At 48.9% G+C, this 7,558-nt stretch overlaps 1 non-coding gene across 1 annotated transcript; it reads left to right on the top strand.

Moving 5' to 3' along the window:
- The first annotated feature begins 2,198 nt into the window (after window positions 1–2,198).
- On the top strand, window positions 2,199–2,265 carry TRNAA-GGC (transfer RNA alanine (anticodon GGC)). Its single transcript has one exon. It is a non-coding gene; the product is annotated as a tRNA-Ala (tRNA).
- Window positions 2,266–7,558: the final 5,293 nt, after the last annotated feature.

Raw genomic sequence — 7,558 nt, 5'->3', positions numbered from 1 at the left:
ACAGAAAAAAGGGACTGTTTCACAGAACAGATAAGCAGCTTGGTGAACTCACTACCACAGGATAAAAAAAAAAAAAGGATTTGGCAGGTTCACAGAGGAGATGTCTCAGAGGCTATCAGCCAGGACAAGCCGAATAAAGGCTGCTTATTCTCTGGGTTCTTTAGTACAGCTGAAATCTTAGCGAATGCAGCTCATGACAGGCACCTTTTATCCCAAAGAGGGCCTTTTATCCACAGAAATTATCATTGCCTGCTTCTTGACAATAATAGGATGTCCCTTTTATATAGCATTTGCAACAGAACTTCATGAATACTCATCCTTTCCAGATACTACAATTGCATGAACCAGCAGCCCGCCAAGCGAGCAGAATGGGAGCATGTTGTACCCTCAATCCTCTCAATATGGGCAGTCTTCATGTTGTGTGAACAGGGACAGAGTGTGCGTTTATCATGCATATATGAGCCAGTTTGGTGTAGTGGTTAAGTGCATGGACTCTTATCTGGGAGAACCGGGTTTGATTCCCCACTCATAGAATCATAGAGTTGGAAGGGACCTTTAGGGCAGGAGTAGGGAACAGTGGCTCTCCAGGGGCGTTTTCGCACTCACCTTCAGCCGGCGCGAGCCCCCTCTTCACCGCGCAGGATCTGCGCGGATTTCGCACTAAATGCCGCGGAGCAGCCAATAGAGCCGGAAACTCCCGGCGCAAAAGCCACTCAAACGGAAACCGCCAAAAAGCAGTTTCCGTTTGAGCGGCTTTTGCGCCGGGCGTTTCCGGCTCTTCTGGCTGCTCTGCGGCATTTAGTGCGAAATCCGCGCAGATCCTGTGCGGTGAAGTGGGGGCTCGCGCCGGCTGAAGGTGAGTGCGAAAACGCCCCAGATGTTTTTTGCCTACAACTCCCATTAGCCCCAGCCAGCATGGTCAATGGCTGGGGCTGATGGGAGTTGTAGGGTCATCTAGTCCAACCCCCTGTACAATGCAAGAAACTCACAAACACCTCCCCCTCTAAATTCACAGGATCTTCATTGCTGTCAGATGGCCATCTAGCCTCTGTTTAAAAACCTCCAAGGAAGGAGAAAACTCCTCCACTTGCAGCTGCTGGCATGGCCTTGGGTCAGCCATAGCTCTGGCAGAGGTTGTCCTTGAAAGGGCAGCTGCTGTGAGAGCCCTCTCAGCCCCACCTACCTCACAGGGTGTCTGTTGTGGGGGGAGAAGATATAGGAGATTGTAAGCCGCTCTGAGTCTCCGATTCAGAGAGAAGGGCGGGGTATAAATCTGCATTGCTTCTTCTTCTATTTTTTATTTATTTCAAATAGCTATTAGAACCAGAGGTTTGGGTTTTTTTGAGCCGGAGAGCACCAGAGCTCTGTTCCAGGTGGCTTGGCCAGAGCTCCAGCTCAAAAAAAAAAGGTCTCAGGCAGAGGAAGCCACATGCTCCCAGACTGGAAACGCCTGCCAGCCGGGCTCACGGGACCAAGTTGTGCTGCAGCAACGGCCTCCCGGGGCCCAGCTTGCTGGCTGGGCTTGGCAGCTGAGCTGTGATGCAGCGGCAACCTCCTCTATCTCTGTGTGTATTTGTGCCCCAATGCCTGGAAGTCATGGCAGCCTCTGGCAACTCATATTGGGGCACGGAGGACATTCCGAGAGGTGGCTGCAGAAAACTTGCTCCCACATCTCAACTGCTGGTATTCCAAGGAGGTCTCCCATCCGAGTACTTGCCCCAGTTGGCCCTGCTTCACTTCCAAGATTTGATGAGATCAGGCTCGCCTGGGCTAACCAGGTCAGGGCAAGGAGCATTGCCTCTTGACGAGTCAGTTGCTGTCTTGGATGAAGCAACCCATTAGAAGGGTATTGGAGAAGCAAATGGACTCTGCCCTGATTTCCAAAGCAAGTGTTTACTGCGAGTTGGCCCTCTGAAGGTCCCTTTGGGTAATATGAGAGTAGAGCAGGGATTTTTTGGACTTCCTTCCAATTGGCCAAGAAGGGAACCTTTGTTCCAACTTTTTAAACTGTTCTCGGGAGCAGTGGCTGGTCCCCAAAGGTCTCTATGGTTAATGTGAAGGTAGCTGATTATCTCTGAAGAGGCGGAGCAGAATTTTTTTGGACATCTTTCCAATTGGCCAGGAAGAGGACCTTTTTTCCACCACTTTTAAACTGTCCTTGGAAGCGATGATTTCCTCTAATTGCTTCAGGGAGGGACGGTGGCTCAGTGGTAGAGCATCTGCTTGGCAAGCAGAAGGTCCCAGGTTCAATCCCTGGCATCTCCAAAAAAGGGTCCAGGCAAATAGGTGTGAAAAACCTCAGCTTGTGACCCTGAAGAGCCGCTGCCAGTCTGAGAAGACAATACTGATGGACCAAGGGTCTGATTGAGTATAAGGCAGCTTCATATGTTCATATGTTCATGTTCAATGGTTAGGATCAATTTTCCCTCTAAGCTGCATTTTTCCTGAGCTAAGACAAAAAGGTGTGAGCTGGAGGCTAAAAATCTCTGAGCTAGCTCATGCTAATTCATCTTAGAGGGAACACTGGTTAGGACATGCCTCATATTGGCAGGAAGAAGAAGATATTGGATTTATATCCCGCCCTTCACTTTGAGTCTCAGAGCGGCTCACAATATCCTTTACCTTTCTCCCTACAACAACCACCCTGTGAGGTAGGTGGGGCTGAGAGAGCTCTTCCAGAAGCTGCCTTTTCAAAGACAACTCTGCAAGAGCTATGGCTGACCCAAGGCCATTCCAGCAGGTGCAAGTGGAGGAGTGGGGAATCAAACCCAGTTCTCCCAGATAAGAGTCCGCACACTTAACCACTACACCAAACTGGCTCTCTACACTACACCAAACTGGAACAGTGCAACTTGCTATAGAATAGGTGGGAAGAATTGGCGAGCCATCTAAGGATGCAGGAGGGTTGTTTTAAAATGAGCCCATCATTCACTCAAGAACACAGGCGGACTGTGGAAGAAAGGTCCTTGGTGGTTAACCAGCATCAACTGAACTCATAGTTTAGGGCTGCCATCTCTGTCCCAAGAAATTCCTGGAGATTTGCGGGTGGTGCCTGTGGAGGGGAGAACTTGTGGAGGGATTTTACCTAGAATCTACAATATACCATACAGCAGGGGTGGCCAACGGTAGCTCTCCAGATTTTTTTTTGCCTACAACTCCCATCAGCCCCAGCCATTGGCCATGCTGGCTGAGGCTGATGGGAGTTGTAGGCAAAAAAACATCTGGAGAGCTACCGTTGGCCACCCCTGCCATACAGTTTGCCCTCTGAAGTTGTCGTTTCCTCCAGGAGAATGAATCTCTATTGTCTGGAGCTCAGTTGTGCTTCCAGGAGAACTTCAGTTGGAGGTTGGTAACCCTACTTTAATTTCTGGAGTGGCACTTGGGATGAGTGAGATGAGACTTGATCAGAGCCGGATTAACAATTAGGCCAATTAGCCCATGCCTTTAGGGGCCTAGGCCGGCTTTCCCCCCTCGGTTTTCCTCCTGCTTGCAGCTCTCCCAGTCTGCCAGCAACTGCGCTATTCTTTGCTCAACTTGCCTGGTCATAGAATCATAGAGTTGGAAGGGACCTCCAGGGTCATCTAGTCCAACCCCCTGCACAATGCAGGAAACTCACAAACACCTCTCCCCAAATTCACAGGATCTTCATCGCTGTCAGATGGCCAGCTAGCCTCTGTTTTAAAACCTCCAAGGCAGGAGAGCCCACCACCTCCCGAGAAAGCCTGTTCCACTGAGGAATCGCTCTAACGGTCAGGAAGTTCTTCCTAATGTTCAGCCGGAAACTCTTTTGATTTAATTTCAACCCATTGGTTCTGATCCTACCTTCCGGGGCCACAGAAAACAATTCCACCCCATCCTCTATATGACAGCCCTTCAAGTACTTGAAGATGGTGATCATATCACCTCTCAGCCGCCTCCTCTCCAGGCTAAACGTGCCCAGCTCCTTCAACCTTTCCTCATAGGACTTGGTGAGGCTGCTGCTGACGTTGTTGCCAAGTTTGCCTCTCTCCTGAAGCTTAGTAAAAAGAGCTTTTAAGAAGGTGCCAGCAGGCTGCAGCAGGGGCTACAGGCAGCAAGGCAGACGCTCAGACCCTGAGATAATTTGCAAAGGGCCCCCCAAGATTTTGATTGCCTAGGAGCCTCCACAGGGTTTAATCCAGCACTGGACTTGACACTTCTTGGTCCTGTGGATTTTCCACAAATCTGGTAGTAACGCTGGCTAAATTTGGAGTCATGGTGGTTTTCCCCAGAACATTGGTTAGCCACGGTAGGCTTTCTGATAGCACCAACGTACACAAATTCAGGGATATTACCTGCTGTAGATCAGCCGTTAATAAACTAAGTAACACCCACACAGGCATTCTTTAGTACTGGTATAATGGACTTTTCAAGATTTCTATGTACCAAGGCAGTATATGTATGGTAAACATGTCGTCTGCACATATCAAGAGTATTGTCAGTGTTGCATGCTCCTGTTCCATGTAGATGGGCAGCCTCTGATATATGAACATATGAAGCTGCCTTATACTGAATCAGACCCTCGGTCCATCAAAGTCAGTATTGTCTACTCAGACTGGCAGCTGCTCTCCCGGGTCTCAAGCTGAGGTTTTTCACACCTATTTCCCTGGACCCTTTTTTGGAGATTGAACCTGGGACCTTCTGCTTCCCAAGCAGATGCTGTACCACTGAGCCACCATCCCTCCCCATATACACCTGCGGTCTCTGAACAAGTCTACCATCTTGTAATATTCAATTATTATAACATTCTATACCGCTTGTTTACCACAGGTAGCTCACATGTATGTAGATCAATATTACTATCCTTGTATTGTATACCAAGTCCGTTACAAGGTGCTGGTTATTACCTTTAAAGCCCTATATGGCTGAGGACCTGCCTACCTTAGGGACCGTCTCTCTCCATATGTTCCCCAGAGAGCACTGAGATCTAGTTCACAAAATCTACTGAAAATCCCCAGGCCAAAGGAGGCCAAACTGAAAGTAACAAGGGAGCGGGGCCTTCTCGCTAACAGCACCCCAATGGTGGAACCAGCTGCCAGAGGAGGTGCGGGCCCTGCGGGACCTTAATCAGTTCCAGAGGGCTTGCAAAACCGTCCTTTTCCAGCTGGCATATTAAGATGGAACCATCGCATCAATAAGCTATGTTTACATGTATACTAAGACTGTAGCACCACTAATTTATACCGTAATTTAAATTTTAAATTAATCTAATCGCTGTTTTTAGGAAACGTATTTTAATGGTTATGTTGTATTTATTGTTAGATCATGGTGTGACCCACCATGTCCTGTAAGACGCCCTGAGCCTGCTTCGGCGGGGAGGGCGGGGTATAAATAAAATTTATTATTATTATTATTGTATTGCAAGTGAACCCTAAGATTACCTAGCGGAGTTTGTGGCAGACATGAGATTTCTCCTTGAGAGCTCCTGATGTCTCATAGATGAGGGGAGGTGGAGGAAGAAGAAGAAGAGGAGGAGGAGGAAGAGGAAGAGGAGGAAGAAGAGTTGATTTTGTACCCTGCCTTCACTACCTGAAGACTGTAGATGGGCTGTATGTGGAGGAGTGGCTCCTGATGTCTCATAGATGAGGGGAGGTGGAGGAAGAGGAAGAAGAAGGAGGAGGTGGAGGAAGAAGAAGAAGAGGAGGAAGAAGAGTTGATTTTGTACCCTGCCTTCACTACCTGAAGACTGAAGACTGGCTGTATGTGGAGGAGTGGGGAATCAAACCCCGTTCTCCAGATTAGACTCCACTGCTCTTAACCAAACTGGCCAATCTCATAGCCCCACCAAGACCACATCATTCAATCTCTTTCAAATTCTGCATCCTACTCCCCATTCATGCACTTGCACCTTGGAAGCAAGCCCCATTCATACTAAACACATTTCCTTCCGAGTATTCAGCTTCCCACGCCTTCCCCCCCCCCCTTGAGAAAGGACTTAAACGGGTACACAGGGAGAGCCCCAGAAAAGCCAGGAACCATGTCATATCAGACACTGCTGCACCCTGCCACCCCCATTGCCTTTGAAAAGTGATGGGGGGAATGCTACATACCAAAGGGCATAGTGCCTGCAGCTGGAACAGATGGCAAGTGCTGAAAGGGCACATCCAATAGCTGTCATGAGCCTTCTTTGCATACCTTAAGACTTCAGTTCTACCAAAGACCTGCTCTACTACTCAGTGGGGCTTAGAAAGGTAAAGATAGTCCCCTATGCAAGCACCAGTCGTTTCCGACTCTGGGGTGACGTCGCATCACGACATTTTCACGGCAGACTTTTTACAGGGTGAACATACATATATGAACATATGAAGCTGCCTTATACTGAATCAGACCTTTGGTCCATCAAAGTCAGTATTGTCTTCTCAGACTGGCAGTGGCTCTCCAGGGTCTCAAGCGGAGGTTTTTCACACCTATTTGCCTGGACCCTTTTTTGGAGATGCCAGGGATTGAACCTGGGACCTTCTCCTTCCCAAGCAGATGCTCTACCACTGCCACCGTCCCTCCCCCAAACCATGGTGGTTTGCCATTGCCTTCCCCAGTCATCTACACTTTCCCCCCAGCAAGCTGGGTACTCATTTGACCGACCTCGGAAGGATGGAAGGCTGACTCAACCTTGAGCCGGCTACCTGAACCCAGCTTCCGCCAGGATCGAATTCAGGTCGTGAGCAGAGAGCTCGGACTGCAGTACTGCAGCTTTTGCACTCTGCGCCACGGTGCTGCTTAGCAGTGGGGCTTACTTCTGAATAAATACGCACCCAAGCCCCCTGCACACTTAGCGCCTTAGCCCAACAGAGCAAACCCACACATAAGTGCAAAACGATCCAATGGTGTTGCTTACGCAGGAGAAGGTCTCACTGCATTTGACGGGACTTACTCCTGAGTAAGCAGGCTTAGGACTGAAGCCTCACCCATTGCTTTCCCTGGCAATTGTTTCCACAATACTGAAGATGAAGGAGTCGGCCAGATGTTTCTCCTTCTTGCCACATGTTCCCCTTCTTTCCAGTCTAAAGCACAGGGAAGAGAACTTACCTTCAGGCCTATGCTTTGAAAGCAGAAGAAGAGGATGACAAAACGGGCATTAACAAGGTTCAGACTTTGTGATTTATACTCACTTCGCTGTCCTACCTCCCCCCCCCCCCCCAGCCCATGTGATTTCTTTCGTCCTCAACCCCTATTTCAACTTTTTCTCAATCCGCCCTTTCATAAAGTTTCGGCAGGGCACGATGCCCCCTCCGCGGGGGGTTGAACAATATAGATCATTTCTATACCTGGAGCTATATTAAATAGGCCTTTTTCTCCCGGGGACTGCGAGCAAACATAATAACACGGGCTCCGTTGTAATTAAGCAAACAATTGTCCCTCTGTTACCCATCTCCTGCGCAGTCATGTGACGCGTGCATTAAGAACTTAATAAGAGGCAACATTCCATGTTGAGAGACGGCTGGAAATCTAGACTGCAGAATGGCGGGGCGTTGAAAAGCTACCCAGTGCTGGGAAAGATTCAAAGAGTTGGGCAGCAAGATTTAGATTTAGACGTCTTTGT

Source organism: Heteronotia binoei, chromosome 7, assembly GCF_032191835.1.
Source record: "Heteronotia binoei isolate CCM8104 ecotype False Entrance Well chromosome 7, APGP_CSIRO_Hbin_v1, whole genome shotgun sequence".
Taxonomy (NCBI): domain Eukaryota; kingdom Metazoa; phylum Chordata; class Lepidosauria; order Squamata; family Gekkonidae; genus Heteronotia; species Heteronotia binoei.
Note: the sequence above shows the minus strand (reverse complement) of the source record. Positions and strands in the feature narration are given on the sequence as shown.